General features: G+C 43.8%; 1 non-coding gene across 1 annotated transcript; it reads left to right on the top strand.

Annotated features, from left to right (window-relative positions):
- The first annotated feature begins 9,611 nt into the window (after positions 1 to 9,611).
- On the top strand, positions 9,612 to 9,718 carry LOC148874614 (small nucleolar RNA R71). The gene has a single exon (XR_016106291.1). It is a non-coding gene; the product is annotated as a small nucleolar RNA R71 (small nucleolar RNA).
- Positions 9,719 to 18,290: the final 8,572 nt, after the last annotated feature.

Genomic DNA, 18,290 nt, shown 5'->3' with positions numbered 1-18,290 from the left:
ATCAAGAAAGATTCTTGATATTACCTTTGGCAGAAAAGGTAATATGAAGTTGTGCTCACTAGCCCTCCATCACATTGTTGTTGAAGAATTCAATTATTGCTAAAGAGCTGCCCTGGTGATTCTGCTTCATCCTACACCGTGTCATCTTCGGTGGAAGCAATCTTTGGATTTTTTTTTGGGCGTGAACACATTCATTGGATGTTATCATTACATCATATCAGGTATATCCCTCCACTTCCTTTTGGTTTCAGATCTGGTCCGGTTTGGTTTCAAGATTGATTCATGAAAATGCAGTTTTCTAAAATAGGAAATGCGATTCCCACATGGGAGAGAGAGAAATTTTTGAAATTTTGCCCAGCCTTCCTGTAGAGTTCGGATATCCATATGATGAATCTCTCATCCCTTCAAATAGGATTATCCCAATCCACTTATATTCACAAAATAGTCAAGAGATACAATATGGGGACTCCAAGAAAGGAAATGTTCCTTTCAGGCATGGAGTCACTCTCTCTAAGGATATGTCTACCAAAACACCTAAGGAGATTGAGGGCAGGAAGGAAGTTCCCTATGCCTCTGTCGTAGAGAGTATCATGTACGCCATGTTGTGCCCTCATCCAGACATAAGTCAGGCCATGAGTGTGGTAAGTAGATACCAATCTAACCCAGGACAAGAGCATTGGATCACTGTGAAAAATATACTGAAATACCTTCGAAGGACAAAAGAGTTTTGTATGGTATTCGATGGTAGTTCATTACAGATCCTTGGGTATACCGATGTTGATTTATAGTGAGCCCTAGATGATAGAAAGTCTACATTTGGATACATCATTACGGTGGGGTCCTATGTAATTAGCTGAAAAAGTAGCAAACAAGGGTCCACTGCAGATTACATAACAGAGGCCGAATACATTGCCGCAAGTGAAACTGCCAAACAAGTCGTATGGATGAAGAAGTTCATTCAGGAGTTAGGAGTAGTTCCTTCTAGCACATCACCCATTCCATTATTGTGTGACAACACTGAAGCCATTGCTCAGGCTAAGGAGCCACAAGCCCATTCGAAGTCAAAGCACATTGAGAGGAAGTACCATGTACTATGGGAGATAGTTGGAAGAGGGGACATCCTGATTCAGAAGGTAGCATCAGCAGAAAATATAGCAGACCCATTGACTAAGCCACCAACATAGAAAGTGTTTGAGAAACACGTGAAAAGTATGGGACTTCGGCTTATACCCAATTGGACCTAAGTGCAAGCGAGAGTTGTTAGATAGTGTATGCCCTTAGTTTTAATCAGCATGATGTACATTATGACATTTATTGTAAATGAATAAAGTACATATTTGATTCATGTTATTATGGTGTGTTTCTGTGTAATATCCTTAAACTGGACACATATGAGACTCGTGTTAGTTTAGAATCTTCACAGCCATTGCATAGATCTGGGGAGATTTATCCTGTCAAGGTTAACACTGATGTACCACCAACTTGGTTGGGGTGGCTTGTCTCAGTTGCCAGGGTGAGACCTGAGATACATGCTGATGTAGCGCGATCTGGGCACTCCTAGCTAACTGCTGACTGGCTCCTTACTGGCAATGAACGGCACCTGAGAAGATGAAAGGAAAGATTCCCAGGGATTTACCCGGTGGGAATACTCCAATGCTTAAGTTAGTAATATGAATAGGAAGTAAAGGGAAAAACAAAGGCTAAGAGTGGAGGTCATGGTTTTTTCCTATACTCGAGAGATTGGAGGTCTCAAGAAGAAGTTTCTCCTCTGCCCTGAGGGCTTTTATAGGGGCGCTCTTTGTGAGATTGGGCATAACCGCCATTGGGCCCCCCACCACAACCGTTACCTGCCAGGGCTGCATAGGTGGCCATTGCGACGTACTCCTTACCTGGGCGAGTGACACATCCCCAAAGTGACAAGCACGCCTCCGCCTACTGAGAGACGTGGGCACAGACTGACGAAAGGATAGGGACTGCGCCGTCAGTAAGGGATATGACGCAGCCTGATTGGTACGGCCTGTCAGATAGAAGCTTCCTGCGGAATGCTCATGCAGCTCACTCGCGAGCTACTTTGCAGCGAGCTCGGGATACTTCAGGAGTACCCTTAGTAGAATTAGTCCTCGGGATGACTTGTCTGCTCGGGAGCTCGGGCAAGCTGAAGTTGCCTCGGAATATCCCTTTGGGGGTAGCTCGGGGAACCTGGAGCTTGCATCGTGACGAGCTCCTCCTGCGCGATATGATGTGGCGAGCTGCTTTATGGGCCCGTTACTTGGCTGTACTGGGCCGCAATGCTGAGTTGTCGCTTACGTCGAGTTACTGTCCAGGTGTCGCCATTTCATAGATCGGGTCAAATCATCCTTCATCAATTGCCCCCCACTCCTCGGGCTAAGAGTATCGCCTTAGCGCGGGGAGTTTATGAAGCGCGATGGACTGATTTGACTGATATTCAAACTTGATTGACTACCCCCATTAAATGCATTTGCGGGAATCAAGAGATCTTCTGACTTCCTTGACTTTTCAGATTCCAAAAACATGCTGAGGTGGCCTTCAATTCCGAACGTCGTGTAGCTGCGACTACCTTAATCGTGGAAGATGTGCCGCCAATCACCTTTGGTTTTCAAAAGACGTGCGGTCAGGATATCTGCGGACCATTGGATCTGCTTTGATCCGGGCCATCAGTTTGAAAGGATGAGGGCTATAAATAGGGGGCCCCCCTCTGGCCCTATCTTCCTCCATGCCATCTTTTGGATTCTGAGGTCGCGTTCTTCACCTAGTCTACTCGAGTTTCTCAGTCTGCTCCATTCCGTCTTACTCTGGTGAGTCCCAATCGCTATCAGCCACGTCTGGGTACCCACGCCATACCTATCACAAGGGCGATATCCAGGATGATGATGCTCCCTTGAGCTCGAAAGGAGCCTGGGAGCATATTCCGGAGGCTCGGGAAGCCTCTGGCGACACTACTTCTATTTCTAGGGGGAGGGAGCCTGATACCTTTGGGCCTTCCTTAATGACAGCAGAGAGGCTCAAGTCTCTGATTCGCTACTTTCACCTCCCTGGGGACCTGGTTTACAGCCTCCCTATAGGCAACTTCCCCTGGGAGCATGGTTCCAACGATATAGTGATTTTTCAAGAACAACTTGAGGCTGGCTTGCGTCTCCCCCTGCACCCTTTGATAGTGGGGGTGCTGAATCATTTCAATGTCACTATTGACCAGCTTCATCCCAACGCTGTTCGGAACATGGTTGGGACTATATCCATGTGTCACAAGTACTACCTTCCTTTGGACCTTGATATTTTTGCCTCTATCTTTTGCATAAAAAATGATGCTCCTGGGGCTCCTCCAAAGAGGCGCTTTTACTACCTCTCCCCCCATCGTGGCTATAAGCTCTTATACGAGTTGCCGAATAAGATTCATGCCTGGAAGCGGGATTACTTTGTGGTCCGTAACCCTGAGGGGTGGCCCTTTTCCACTGCTTGGAGGGGCACTATCCAGGACCCTGGGGCTGAGCTGGACCCTGAGACTCGGAAAACGATGCTGTCTTGGGCGTCAGTAGGCTTCCATTGCTCGGACTACTTAGACGAGGAGAAGAAGTACAGGCAGGCTTGAGCTCGGGTAGGTTGGTCTTTTAGGTCGCATAGTGCCTTGTGATTATTGTGTACGCATGCATTTTGTTTATTGTTGGACTAATGCCTTGTGGTCTTGTGGCAGCCATCATGTCTAGTTCCGATTTGCGCCACCTTCTCTCGGGCAGCCAGAGACGCCAGGTGAAGAGGACGCGCCCTGACCGAACCCTGCCTTCGGGAAGCACTGAGTTCAGGTCCATCGAGTCAGTCCTGTCCTCTCCTTTGCCCGAGGTTCCGATGCCCCCTCCTGAGGGTACTAGTGGGACTAACCCTGGGGGAAGCGAGCTCCCTCAACCGGGGGAGGTACCTTGTAACCCCCTTCAGCCCCGTCCTTACCCTCGATTCCCAATGGGAAACTGGGAAGGAGTGAATGATTATCTGGTAGCTCACCGGAGGAGTCGGAAGGCATTCACCAATGACAAAATCACTTAGTGGGGAAACATGGAGCCCAGGGATCTCTCCGCATTCGCCTCTACTCATTGCATGGTGGTAAGTGACATTTTTCCCTCTTCCTCTCTTGTTTTTCCATTTTCCACTGTCTTCTGATCTTTCTTTTTCACTGATAAGTAAATTCTGCCATCCATGCCATGGCTCTCCAGATGCGCATCCATCGCGTTGACGCCCTCGACCAGCGTGCTACCAACCAGAAGCTCCAAGTCGAGCTCGACCAGATCTGGGGTGAGCTCCATCACATCCGTAAGGGGAGCAAGTCTTAGGAGCTGCTCGTCCATGACCAGGAGGCTCAAATCGCTCGGCTTACTGAAGAGAGCGCATGCTATAGGGAGGAATCATCGAGGATGGCGGGGGAGAGGGAGCTTCTCAGGCAGCAGGTGCGGGACTTGGAGTCCACTCTTCTGAATCGGACTCGAAACTTTGATTAGATGGTGGAGGCTGAGCGAGAGAAAGCGGTCTGAGATTTTAAAGACTCCCAAGAATTTCATGACCTCCAGGCGGAGTATGGTTCGGGTTCGTACCACTCAGGGTTTAAGCTCTGCCGGTGGCTGGTTCAGAAGAAGTTCTCTAGGCTCAACCTCGACAGCATTACTATGAAGGGTCTGTCTCCTAAGACAGCAGACCAAGCGGATGAAGAGGAGCCTGATTCTCTGGAGGATGAGGAGGCGGATTCTTGAGGTGGCATTTCTCTGGGCTTCTGGGTGCCGTAAACCCGGTTTTTCACAAGTTTTTGGTTGGGCGGTTGTGCCCTATGATGATCAAACCTTTTCCTGAGCTGTTTAGCTCGGTTACTACACTTGTTATTTTCTTTGTTGTTTTTGTTGTTGTTTTTTTTCTGGTCAATGAAAGTTTCTTCCTTCTTCTAAGTAAGATGAACTCCCATTGTTTTTACTAAAGCAATTTCATCATTTGAGCTGTTAAAGTTATATACTTGCAGTAGGGCTCTTTGGTAGGCGTTATCCTGATTTGTCACGCTTAAGGCCCCTGTGGTATACCGCGGAGTGATTACAACGTATGTCTGAGCTAAGCATTGGTTGGTATTCAGTTCTACCAATGTATTGGGACGAGCTATGCTTCATAGGGTTTAAACCCGAGCTGCTTACGCTTTTGAAATTTCATACCTTGCCTTTGTCACTCAAGTGTCTTTCTTCACACCGAGGTCTTTGTTAGCTTGGTGTTTTGGCCCTTGGGCTGAGGGAGTGGCTCATGGCTCACTCGCGGAGTTTGCCCATGCCATAGAAGCAGTTGGGTCCTGTTGTGCCGATGTCATATTAGCTCGGTGTTTTGATCCTTAGGCTTTGGGAGGGACCCGTAGTCCTCTCCTAGATTTCTCCTAGGCTGAAGTGGTACCTGGGGTCTTCTTGTGCCGAGGTCATGTTAGCTTGGTCTTCTAGTCCTTAGGCTTTGGGAGGGACCCGTAGTCCGCTTGATTTTTTACAGATAATATTGCCTCAGGTTGACAATATTCCATGCTCGAGGTACTTGTTTCCCTTCGAGGGTCTCAAGCTCATACGTTCCTTCCCCGAGCACCCGTTTCACTCGGTAAGGACCATCCCAGTTAGACCTGAGCTTGCAAGCACTAGGCTCAGGCACCATAACTTTACGAAGGGCCAGGTCACCAACACGAAAGTTTCGCCTCTTGACCCTGGCGTTATAGTACCGAGCTACTCTGCTGGTAGGCTGCGATCCTAATATACGCGATGTCCCTTACTTCGTCAAGTAGGACGAGGTTGGTACATAGCTCATCTTTGTTTGTTTGATCGTTGTATGCTTCTAGGTGCAACGTAGGTACTTCGATCTCTACGGGAATCACTGCTTTGGTGCCGTAGGTGAGATTGAAGGGTGTTTCTCCTGTGGCGGTCTTCTCCGTGGTTCAGTAGGCCCATAGGAAGCTGGGTAGTTCATCTACCCACAATCCTTTAGCTCGGTCCAGCCTTGCCTTTAGTTCGCGGAGGATGGCTCTGTTCGTGACTTCTGCCTGACCGTTTGCTTGAGGGTGTGTGATGTGTGGCTCATTGTGACACTAGCAAGTGCACTAGCCGTTCAAGTAATAAAGTAATGAGTGAAGTATCGTTCCCACGAGGATTTAGGAAACAATTACCAATACTAAATTGAACACTTCTTATCTGATCAACAAATAAATCAAAACTCTAATGAAAGCTAAGAAATCCTAAATTAAAATCTATCTAAATCATTGGTCCAATTGCCTTCAATTCAGGTTAGAAGAGTAAGCAGTAAATGTCAATCTCAGAATTCAGCAATCTATCAATTTGGATCATTCGAATAAATCATGATTGAGCCTTGGTTTGATGAAACCCCAAGGTCATGAACAGCCTCTCTCAAACGCATGTTCATCCTATGCATGAGTGACGGTTCTTCTATCTCTAGCAAGAATCTAATCCCCATGCATGCATTTCTTCAAACACTTCTAAGGCATCAATTCAAATCTGAATTGATCACCAACTGAATTGTGCAAGTTATCTCTAACCTTGCACTCAATTCAGTTCTTGAATAGTAGATCTGAATTCCTAGAGTCTCTCTCAAGCACTCTAGGAATTCCAAGCTGTAGATTAATTCGCCCAATCTGAAAATTGCAGATCTGAATTCTCTTTCAAGCAATTCAGATCTTGCAATCTCAGATCTGAGAATTCAGATCTGAGTTTTGAAGGTTAGTTGGCTGAATTAATCTACAATCACACCCTTATTCAAGAAACTTCAAATACAATGCATGACCATTTGAATGAATCAAAAAGAATTAGATTGCTGAACTGAAATTTTACAAGCTGAAATACATCAAGGAAGAATGGAAACAAGGAGAAAGAAGAAAGAACATATAACTAAGAAACTGAATTCAAATCAAAAGAGAATGAAACTACAAATGATTTATTACAGAAGATCTTTGAATCACAAACTCTCAATTCGAACTCACCTTCTTCTTCTAGCTTGCTTGTCTTGAACTTCCTTCAGCCCTTCTTCTTCTTCTTCCTTGCGCCTAGCCTTCTTCTCTTCTCTTCTCTCAAGGTGGCCGAACCTCTAAGAGTGGGAGAGCCTTCCTCTCAAGCAATTGAACACTTTCTCCCCTCCTAGAGGCCTCCTTATATAGTTTTTCAAGGGGGCTCTTGCCCCTTCTTAAAGCCTCTAGAATGGGGTGTATTACACCCCTCATGAACCTTCTAGAGTGCTCCCTCCTTCTCTTCAAGAAACTCCTAGAAGTTGCCGCCCCTAGCTCCCTTTGGGCTGCTATTTGGGCTACAACTTAGCTTGCTTTTGAGCTCATGTGGGCTACACTCTAGGCTGTTATTTGGGCTAAAAATGGGCCTTCCTTGCTGGGCCAAATTCTCCTCATAGCTAGGCTTTATTTTCTTGGGTTTTCTCAAGGAATTCACTTGCTCTTTTTGGGCCGAAGTGCTCTCTCTTGCTTCCACGACCGGGCTGGACTGAAATTGGTCTTTTTGAACCTTCTTTTCTTGCCTTTTTCCTTCCTTTTCTTGGATTGATTATACCTGAACCTATTCTTAGCATTAAGATAAATTAAGGCAAAAATTAATAAAACCGGCATAAAAATCCATGCTAAAGTCCTAAAAAATTATAGATAAATTGTAAGTTCATCAAATACCCCCACACTTAAGCTTTTGCTTGTCCTCAAGCAAAGACATCAGCCATAAACTTAACATTCCCCCCTTTTGTTCTCACCATTTACCTGGTGAACTTTTTAAGATAGAAATGCATTGAGTAGTCGGGGAACTTTTGTAAGTGCTCAACTCTTATTCTTGTAAATTACCATTTAAGATATGTATCAGATCCGAGGAAAGGAGAATATGAATTTCATCATAGTCTAGCCTTCACTCCTAATTCATATATAAATCAGCTCCTTAATTGTCAAGGTTAATAATCAAATTTCACTAAGTTTCACATCTGTAACTGAATCTTAATGAGAGTTCAACTTTAGAGTGCCCCTTTGAACCTCAGCTATCACCACAATTTCTTAATTCTAGGGGTGAGTGCATCTTATGCTCCATCTCACCCTTTACTTTTTTTTTTTTTGGTGTGAGTGCATCTTATGCTCCATCTCACACTGGTCACTTGCTTGAGGTAGGTAAATAGGACTCATGTTCTAAGCTGCTAGTTTTACTATTCAGCTCAGAATAGCGGAGTCAATTTGGGCTTTTGAACCTTCTTTGCAATTATTGAACCTCAAGAATCAACACTTCAGATGTGCACTAGCTTTCTTGACCATTAACAATGAAATCAAGGGCTTCCATACACATGAAGGAAGTTAGGGCTAGTCATGCTGAAAGGCATATTCAGCTCCCCTTTTCTCATGCATATATCAAATTGGGTCATTCACAAGAATAAAAACTTAACAAGTACATCAGTCTCCCTCAACTCATTGATTTCCTTCTTAACAAAAAAAAAAATCATCAAATAAATAGTAATGAACTTGAGGGGTTCAAGTCTTTTTTTTTTTTTTTGTTATGTCATTGCCTGCATATGTGTGTTGGGGTGCATGGTTTCAGCCCCCATACCCTAGCCTTGGGCTCACTCCCCCACACTTAAGATGAACATTGTCCTCAATGTTCGTAGTGTTAGGCAGTAACAATAAAACTAGCAAGAGCATCATCAAGTAATAGGAGGTATTTAGAGGACTTCCCTGAAGATCATTCTTAAATTCTGCAATATGTTGTCGGTGGTAAACTTCTTCTGCTAGAAATCACTTGCAAACTAGAAGAGGAGATCAGTATCTTTATTCAATTAAATTCTAAGAAAAACTAACTAAACTTAAATGCTATGAAAAATAAAAACAAAAAGCAAGTAAGACAGTTTATGACTAAGTATCTGAATTGGGAATTCTCCCAACAACCTCTTGTTCCCTTGGGTTTACCATGGTGTTACTAGGTAAGGTACCCGGAGCCCTTTCTGAAATCATCTGTGCCAGCTGCCCAACCTGAGTTTCCAAGTTCCTTATCGATGTTTCATTTTTCTGAAATCTATTTTCCGCACTAGCTATGAACTTGGTCATCAGCTCCTCCAAGTTAGATTTCGGTTCCGGCTGATAGAAGTTTTGGTGGAAAGGCTTAGGTGCATGCTGATTCAGGTGGCCTCTACATCCGGGGTTATGGGCATGATGGTACTGATTTCCTGGCTGTCTTGTAAAGTTGCCAACAAAGTCTACTTGTTATGTGGACTGAAAAGTCTGACTGCCAACTTGGAATTCAGTGCTATCATGGCCTCCCCCACACTTATCATACTGTACATGCATAGCTGCCATCTGCATCTCATCAAATTTTTTGCTAAGTGCTCCTATTTGTGCAGAGAGAGCTGTGTATGTATCCACATTATGAAGGCCATGCTGCTTTCTAACTGGTGTCCTTTCTGAATGCCATTGGTAGTTATTGGCTGCCATCTCCTCGATGAGTGCATGGGCAACCTCGGGAGTCTTATTGTTTATGGAGCCCCCAGCTGCTGCATCTAAGATGGTCTTGTTTGAATCGGTCAGACCATTATAAAATGTTTGCACCTGTAGCCAAATCGGAAGGCCATGGTGAGGAACCCTCCTTAGTAGCTCCTTGTAACGTTCCCAGGACTCATAGAGAGATTCCCCCTCTTGCTGGAAAAAAATAGTGATGTCATTCCTCATTTTAGCAGTTTTAGAAGGGGGAAAATATTTAGAGAGAAAACGACTGGCCATTTCGTCCCATGTGGCTATAGATCCTGCCGGTAATGAGTTCAACCAAGCTTTGGCTTTATCCTTCAAAGAAAATGGGAATAACCTCAGCCGGATGGCATCATCACTTACCCCATTGTGTTTGAAGGTGTCACAGATTTCCAAGAAGTTAGCAATATGGGCATTCGGATCCTCATGGGCCATACCACAAAACTGAATCGTATTTTGTATCATTTGGATTATGGCCGGTTTAATTTCGAAGTTATTGGCAGCAATAGTTGGCCTGATAATGCTGGAGACAGTCCCGGTGAGGGTGGGCTTGGCATAATCCATCATAGTTCTTTGTTCAGCCATTTCTTGTGCTTCTTGTCTGACTTGCTTAGCAGCTCTCAAACGGACACGGAGAGTCCGTTCAATCTCCGGGTCGTAAAGGATCTCTTCCAGTTCAGGTCTGCTTGTCATAAACTGTTAAAGTCAAAGCAATAAAAATGCCAATATTCACAAAAGAAAATAAATAACTAATCCTATTACAACTGAAAATGTAAAGTGAAGTATTGGAATAAACAAACCTACATCCTAAAATAAATAAATGCAGCTAACTAAAAGCATATCAACATTTTATTCAATATACAGAATTCAGTAGCAATTTACAAACAGGTCTGAATTCAGTAATCTCTGAGTAGAACAACAGTTTACAAATTCCTCTTCTTTATATTGCTGAAATCAGGGACGGGATTTAATTACACAGATCTAAACTGCTGAGAGCTGAAATCTCAGTAGCTACTGAGAATAGTAATATACAGTTATGAAATCTTAGCAGCTACTGAGGACAGCCAAGTGCGGATCAGCAGTGATTGTGTTCAGGTCTGAGTTTCATATTAAAAGGCTCTTCTGTGCTACTGAAGGTCAATACATTAAACTGAAGTCAATGTACAAAGGATTGATAGCAATTCAGACATCAGTTCTACACAAAATTGAGATCAGCTCTGAAATCTCAGAAGCCACCGAGAACAACAATAAATATAATAGCAGCTGCTGATAACAGTACAGTTGTGCTCAGGTCTGATTTCCATATTGGAAGGCTACTAAATATCAGATCTGAGCCCACTGTTTTGATGAGCTATGCATCACCAAACACCAGATGGAGTAGCCATACTAAAACTGAGCAATTCAGCAGGATAACCTACTGATATTAGCAATGAAACATGCTGTATACAGATCTGCACAAAACCGAAATCAATCAGTAGTAAAAAGATCTGAAATCAGACCTGTATTCACCATGGTGTGGCTGCTGGGATCTGATTTTCTTTTTCTTTTCTTTTGAAATGAAATAGAACACAAAGCAGTAATGCAACTATACTACTGAACAAAATCTCCCATTTTTTTTTTAAAGGAAGAAAACTAAAACAAAATACAGCAATGCAACCAAAATCTTTTTGGATGAGTGCAGGTCTGATTGATGAATGCAATTCAGATCTGAACTCATTTTGAGATTTATTTATTTATTTATTTATATATATATATTTTTTTTAAAACCAAAAGAAGAAGAGAATTTTGATTTGCATAAGCTACATTAAAACTGAAACTAAGGATGGAACAATCAAGTATCAAGAGAAGAAACATGGCTCCATCAATGTAGCCCTTGATGGAGTATACACTTATTGGAATGTAGTACACACGGCTGCACACACCCATTCAGATCTGCTAGACTTTCTATTCATGCACAGCTGAAATCAGAGCTATCTATCTGGAAAAAATTTCAAAGATCAGCCCAGGACAATTCACAATGCCAATTTAGTAATGTTAATTGTAATACAAACCTGTTCAAAACCTGCCCTGGTTCAGTCTTGCTGTAGCAGGTCTACTATAGTAGCCCTGCTATAGGTCTGAACTCTAATAGAAAAATGGTGTGGAAGTGCCACTTTTCATGAAATCTCTTGAGGCGTAAAAAATTCTCAGATTAAATATACTTTTCTTCAACCAAATCAGCTTAGATAGATCGGAGTACAAGTTATTTAATACAGCAAAGTATGCCCTGTATCCTGCTCTGTTCACAACCCCAATTCAGATCTAGGTGATTGCAGATCCGAATTTCTTCGACCATGACTATCCAATTGTTTTTGGGAGATAGCAGATTTTTTGTAGGGTGTATTGGGGTGAAGATAACCCCCAATTATCCTTTAAATTTACATCAGTTCAGGTCTGAGTTCAAGAGAACTCAGATCTGAACTGTTGCAGATCTGCTACAGCAGAACTCAGATCTGAACTCATATCTGAGTTCTGATCCGAATCCTTGGTTTCCATGGTTCTTTCTCTCTCTTTTTTTTTTTTTTTTTCTTTTTTCACTATCTAAATATATTTTTTTTTCTTTTTGCAATGAAAGAAAAGAATAATAAAGGGCTGAGAATAGATTTTTTTTTTTTCTGAGTATTGCAGTTCTGCTATAGCAGAGTTCAGGTCTGAACTCAAGTCTGAGTTCGGATCTGAAATCTCAATTGCCTTACCTTCAGTTATTGCTACCAAATTGTTTTTGGGGAATAGAAGAAGTGCCCTAGGGTGAATTGGGGTGGTGATGACACCCAATTCCCCTCAAAATTTCATCATGACACCCAATTCCCCTCAAAATTTCATCAGTTCAGGTCTGAGTTCAGAGGAACTCAAATCTGAACTGTTGCAGATCTGCAATAGCAGAATTCAGATCTGAACTCAGATCTGAGTTTTGATCCGAATTCTCAATTGCTCCTCTGGTTGTTCAAAAGATCTCCCCTTTTTTTATTCATTTGTTTTTTTCTTTTTGTAATGAAAGAAAGAAAAAAAATAAAGTCTGAAACACAAGCAACTCTTTTCGGCTGAGTGTTGCAGATCTGAAATCTGCTGATCTGAGTGCCGAATGCAACTCAGATCTGCAACACTCATGTTTATGTGAATTTTTTTTCTTTTTTTTTTCTTTTTGAAGGGAACAACACCAAGATTGAATAGAAATCAAACATGCCTTTATTAAAATGAAACTGAAACCAGAAAAAGAAAGTAATCTACTTAAGAAAGAAGAAACATAACTACAGTAGTACAGCAGTTGCAGTCCAAGCTGAAATGAAAAAGTTAGCAAATTAACCCAACTATGAATGCAATGCTGAATGAGATCAGATTAAGAATGCTCAATGTTTCCTAATATTGCTTCTCTAAATCCCCGACAACGGCGCCAAAAACTTGATGTGTGGCTCATTGTGACACTAGCAAATGCACTAGCCGTTCAAGTAATAAAGTAATGAGTGAAGTATCGTTCCCACGAGGATTTAGGAAACAATTACCAATACTAAATTGAACACTTCTTATCTGATCAACAAATAAATCAAAACTCTAATGAAAGCTAAGAAATCCTAAATTAAAATCTATCTAAATCATTGGTCCAATTGCCTTCAATTCAGGTTAGAAGAGTAAGCAGTAAATGTCAATCTCAGAATTCAGCAATCTATGAATTTGGATCATTCGAATAAATCATGATTGAGCCTTGGTTTGGTGAAACCCCAAGGTCATGAACAGCCTCTCTCAAGCGCATGTTCATCCTATGCATGAGTGACGGTTCTTCTATCTCTAGCAAGAATCTAATCCCCATGCATGCATTTCTTCAAACACTTCTAAGGCATCAATTCAAATCTGAATTGATCACCAACTGAATTGTGCAAGTTATCTCTAACCTTGCACTCAATTCAGTTATTGAATAGTAGATCTGAATTCCTAGAGTCTCTCTCAAGCACTCTAGGAATTCCAAGCTGTAGATTAATTCGCCCAATCTGAAAATTGCAGATCTGAATTCTCTTTCAAGCAATTCAGATCTTGCAATCTCAGATCTGAGAATTTAGATATGAGTTTTGAAGGTTAGTTGGCCGAATTAATCTACAATCACACCCTTATTCAAGAAACTTCAAATACAATGCATGACCATTTGAATGAATCAAAAAGAATTAGATTGTTGAACTGAAATTTTACAAGCTGAAATACATCAAGGAAGAATGGAAACAAGGAGAAAGAAGAAAGAACATATAACTAAGAAACTGAATTCAAATCAAAAGAGAATGAAACTACAAATGATTTATTACAGAAGATCTTTGAATCACAAACTCTCAATTCGAACTCACCTTCTTCTTCTAGCTTGCTTGTCTTGAACTTCCTTCAGCCCTTCTTCTTCTTCTTCCTTGCGCCTAGCCTTCTTCTCTTCTCTTCTCTCAAGGTGGCCGAACCTCTAAGAGTGGGAGAGCCTTCCTCTCAAGCAATTGAACACTTTCTCCCCTCCTAGAGGCCTCCTTATATAGTTTTTCAAGGGGGCTCTTGCCCCTTCTTGAAGCCTCTAGAATGGTGTGTATTACACCCCTAATGAACCTTCTAGAGTGCTTCCTCCTTCTCTTCAAGAAATTCCTAGAAGTTGCCGCCCCTAGCTCCCTTTGGGCTGCTATTTGGGCTACAACTTAGCTTGCTTTTGAGCTCATGTGGGCTACACTCTAGGCTGTTATTTGGGCTAAAAATGGGCCTTCCTTGTTGGGCCAAATTCTCCTCATAGCTAGGCTTTATTTTCTTGGGTTTTCTCAAGGAATTCACTTGCTCTTTTTGGGCCGAAGTGCTCTCTCTTGCTTCCACGACCGGGCTGGACTGAAATTGGTCTTTTTGAATCTTCTTTTCTTGCCTTTTTCCTTCCTTTTCTTGGATTGATTATCCCTGAACCTATTCTTAGCATTAAGATAAATTAAGGCAAAAATTAATAAAACCGGCATAAAAATCCATGCTAAAGTCCTCAAAAATTATAGATAAATTGTAAGTTCATCAGTGTGCGACTGAAGTAATGTTTTGTTGGATCCCCATGTCTCAGCACCAATCTTGAAATTTGATGTCCCTGAACTGTTTGCCATTGTCGGAAATCAGTACCCGAGGTAGTCCGAAGCGGCATACGATGTTCTTCCAAAAGAAGTTTTGGTCATTTCGGGCTGTGTTCGTCACGAGGGGCTCGGCTTCTACCCACTTGATAAAGTAGTCCACCGCCACTACTAAGAACTTTCTTCCATCCGTTGCTGGTGGGAATGGCTCGAGTAGGTCGATGCCCCATTGCGCAAAGGGCCACAGGCTGGTGAGATACTTGACGTCGACAGCGGGTTGGTGGTAAACATTGGCATGTCTTTGATATTTGTCTCATTTTCTAACGAGTTCAATGGCGTCTGCCTTCATTGTTGGCCAATAATACCCTTGCCGAAGCGCTTTCTATGCAAGGGCCCTGCCCCCCGAGTGTTCACTGCACAGACCCTCATGAGTGTCGCAGAGTACGAGTTCGGCTTCGGTAGGTTGCAAGCAACGCAGGTAGGGGAGCGTGTAGGATCTCCTGTATATCCATTCATCTATCATAACATATTTAGCTGCCTGGTGTTGCACCCTTTTGGATGCATTGCAATCTACAAGGAGGGCCCCGTGTAACAAGAAGCTCATGAGTGGGTCAATCCAGCTTGGCTCTACTCGAACGATGGGAGCGACCTCCTCTGCCCCCCGCGAATGCTAGGCCGAGACAGGTCTTCTATGTACACAGTTCTCATGGCGATGTCGCTAGTGCTGGCTAACTTGGACAGGGCATCGGCCTCGGCGTTCTTTGACCTAGGGATCCGTCTGATGAAGTGTGACCGGAAGTTGAGCAGGGCCTCTCTAACTTTGGATAAGTAGGCAACCATGGTCGGCTCGCGAGCTTCATATTCGCCCGTGACCTAGTTGACCACGAGCTGGGAGTCGCTGCAGATAACGATGTGCTTGGCTTTTACTTCTCTGGCTAAGGCTAGTCCGGCTATCAACGCCTCGTATTCTGCTTCATTATTGGATGCCTCGAACTTGAAGCGTAGCGCATACTCCAGTTTCATGCCGCTTGGGCCGTGCAGAACTATTCTGGCACCGCTGCCCTGTCGGTTTGAGGAGCCATCTACGTGAAGGATCCAGGGCTCCTCATCCCAGCTCGCGGTTGGCCGAGCTAGAAGAGTGGCCACACTGGCTACTACTTCACGGGGTTCGGACTAGACCGATCCGAGAGCTTCAGGATCACCCGAGGTGGGAGCCTCGTGCTCAACCGGGCTGGGATCTTAAGAGCTAAATGTGCATTCAACTATGAAATCTACTAAGGCTTGGGCCTTAATGGCAGTTTGCGGTTTGTACTGGAGGTCGTACTCGCTGAGCTCAATGGCCCACTTCGTCAACCAACTGGAGACATCGGGCTTAAGCAATACTTGCCTCAGAGGCTTGTTGGTAAGGACGATAATAGTATGAGCTTGGAAGTACGGGCGGAGCTTCCGAGCTACAATTATCAATGCGTATGCTAGCTTTTCCATCTCTGGGTATCTCGTTTTTGTTCCCTGCAATACTTTACTAACATAATAGATGGGTCATTGGACCCGATCTACTTCCTTAATTAGTTCCGAACTGACCACCTCGTCGCTCGCCGAGAGGTAGAGTTCTAAAACATCGCCCTCGTCGGGCTGGGTTAAGGTCGACACGCTAGTAAGGTATTCTTTGAGTTCGTCAAACACGAGCTGGCAATCTTGGGTCCATTCAAACCATTTGCTCTTTATTGCCTTAAAGAACGACAGACAACGGTCCACCGATTTAGACATGAAACGGCTTAGGGCGGTATGCGGCCATTCAATCTCTGAACTTCCTTCAGATTTTGGGGTGGTTTCATGTCCAAGATGGCCTTAACCTTATCCGGGTTGGCTTCAATGCCGCGCCGGTTAACGATGTATCCTAGGAACTTACCTGAGGTTACACCGAACACACACTTGTTTGGATTCAATCTCATATTAAACTTACGCAAAAATTCAAAAACATAACGTAAATCTTGTATTAATTCATGTTAAAATTGAGTTTTGACGACCATGTCGTCCACATAACACTCTACTTTTCTGCCGATTAACGGCGCAAATAATTTATTTACAAGACTCTGAAAGGTTGCCCCTGTGTTTTTCAACCCGAAGGGCATAACCTTGTAACAGTATAGGCCGAACTCCGTGATTAAGGCAGTCTTTTCTTCGTCTGCCGAGTCCATCTTGATCTGGTTATAGCCCGAATAGGCGTCCAAGAAACTTAGCAACTCATGCCCTGAGGTCGCATCCACCAGACAGTCAATTCGGGGGAGTGGGAAGTAGTCTTTTGGGCAAGCCCGATTCAGGTCGGTGTAGTCGATGCACATGCGCCACTTGCCGTTGGCCTTCTTTACCAGGACAGGGTTGGCTACCCAGCTCGGGTATTGGACTTCTGTTATGAAGTCCACTACGAGGAGCTTCTCGACTTCCTCGTCGACCGCTTTCCACCATTCCGGGGCTAGGTTGCGTTTCTTCTGTCTAACGGGCCTAACTACAGGATCTGTGTTTAGCTTGTGAGTTAAGAGTCTGCGGTCTTTACCGGGCATTTCTACCGTGGACCATGCAAAAATATCTAAATTTTGAAGTAAAAAACTTACCAGTTTGGATCGTAGGGGCTCCTGGACAGAAGCACTGATCTAGAGCAGCCGAGTAGGGTCTGCTAGCGAGGTCGGAACCGTGACTGTTTCTTCCGTGGGTGCGGCTCGCTCTTCACCTTGCTCCGTGGGTCGCTCTAGTTCAAGGTCATTGGCTAGCTTGGTTTTCCCCTTTAGGGCGGCAACGTAGCACTTGCGGTACTCAAGCTGGTTGCCCCACGCTGCTCCCACCCCAAAGTTTGTTGGGAACTTCATAGCCAAATGGTAAGTGGAGACCACCGCCCGTAGGACATGGGTGATCAGTCAAACTACTATGGCATTGTAGGGCGAGGGGGTCGCTACCACCAGGAAGTTGTGCTCGAATCTGACCACACAAGGCCACGTGCCGACCTTTACAGGTATTGTTATTTTCCCAAGGGGCTGGACTTCTTCTCTGCTGAAGCCTACCAAAGGAGTGTCCGCGGGCTTCAGGTTGCTTCTCTGCAACTGGAGCTAGTCAAACGTAGCTTTGAAAAGTATATCGGCCGAGCTGCCTGTGTCAACGAGTACACGCCTGACCTCAAAGTCATTGATTCTCAGCTTTATCACGAGCGCGTCATCGTGGGGGTAATGGACCCCTCACACATCGTCTTCTGTGAAGAAAATTGGCTCTTCTGTTCTTGGCCACTTTGGGGAGTTCTGCTCCTCTCGGGTGACCTCACGAACCGACGTCCGAGCTGCCGCTAAAGTGCAACCCACAACGATTGAACCTTCCACTATCATGTGGATGGTCCCCCGAACTAGCCTCTCCTCCGAAGGCTGCCTCTGCGATTGTTCGGCCAGCCTACTGCTGGACTCGAGAGCGTCTTTTCCATGCTCCCCTTGCCGACCTGTTCTATTACTATTATTATTATTATTATTATTATTATTATTATTATTATTATTATTATTATTATTATTATTTTGTACAAAGTTTCTCAAATATCCATGACGGATGAGCTCCTCTATCTCGTCATGGAGGTTTTTACAACCCTCGGTACTGTGATCGTGGTCTTTGTGAAAGCTGCAATTTCTTATTTCTATCATTGGGATTTC

This window comes from Nelumbo lutea, chromosome 1, assembly GCF_056320005.1.
Source record: "Nelumbo lutea isolate HS-2025 chromosome 1, American lotus-T2T, whole genome shotgun sequence".
Classification (NCBI taxonomy): domain Eukaryota; kingdom Viridiplantae; phylum Streptophyta; class Magnoliopsida; order Proteales; family Nelumbonaceae; genus Nelumbo; species Nelumbo lutea.
The sequence above is the reverse complement of the archived record's forward strand: the minus strand, read 5'-3'. Positions and strand labels throughout refer to the sequence as shown.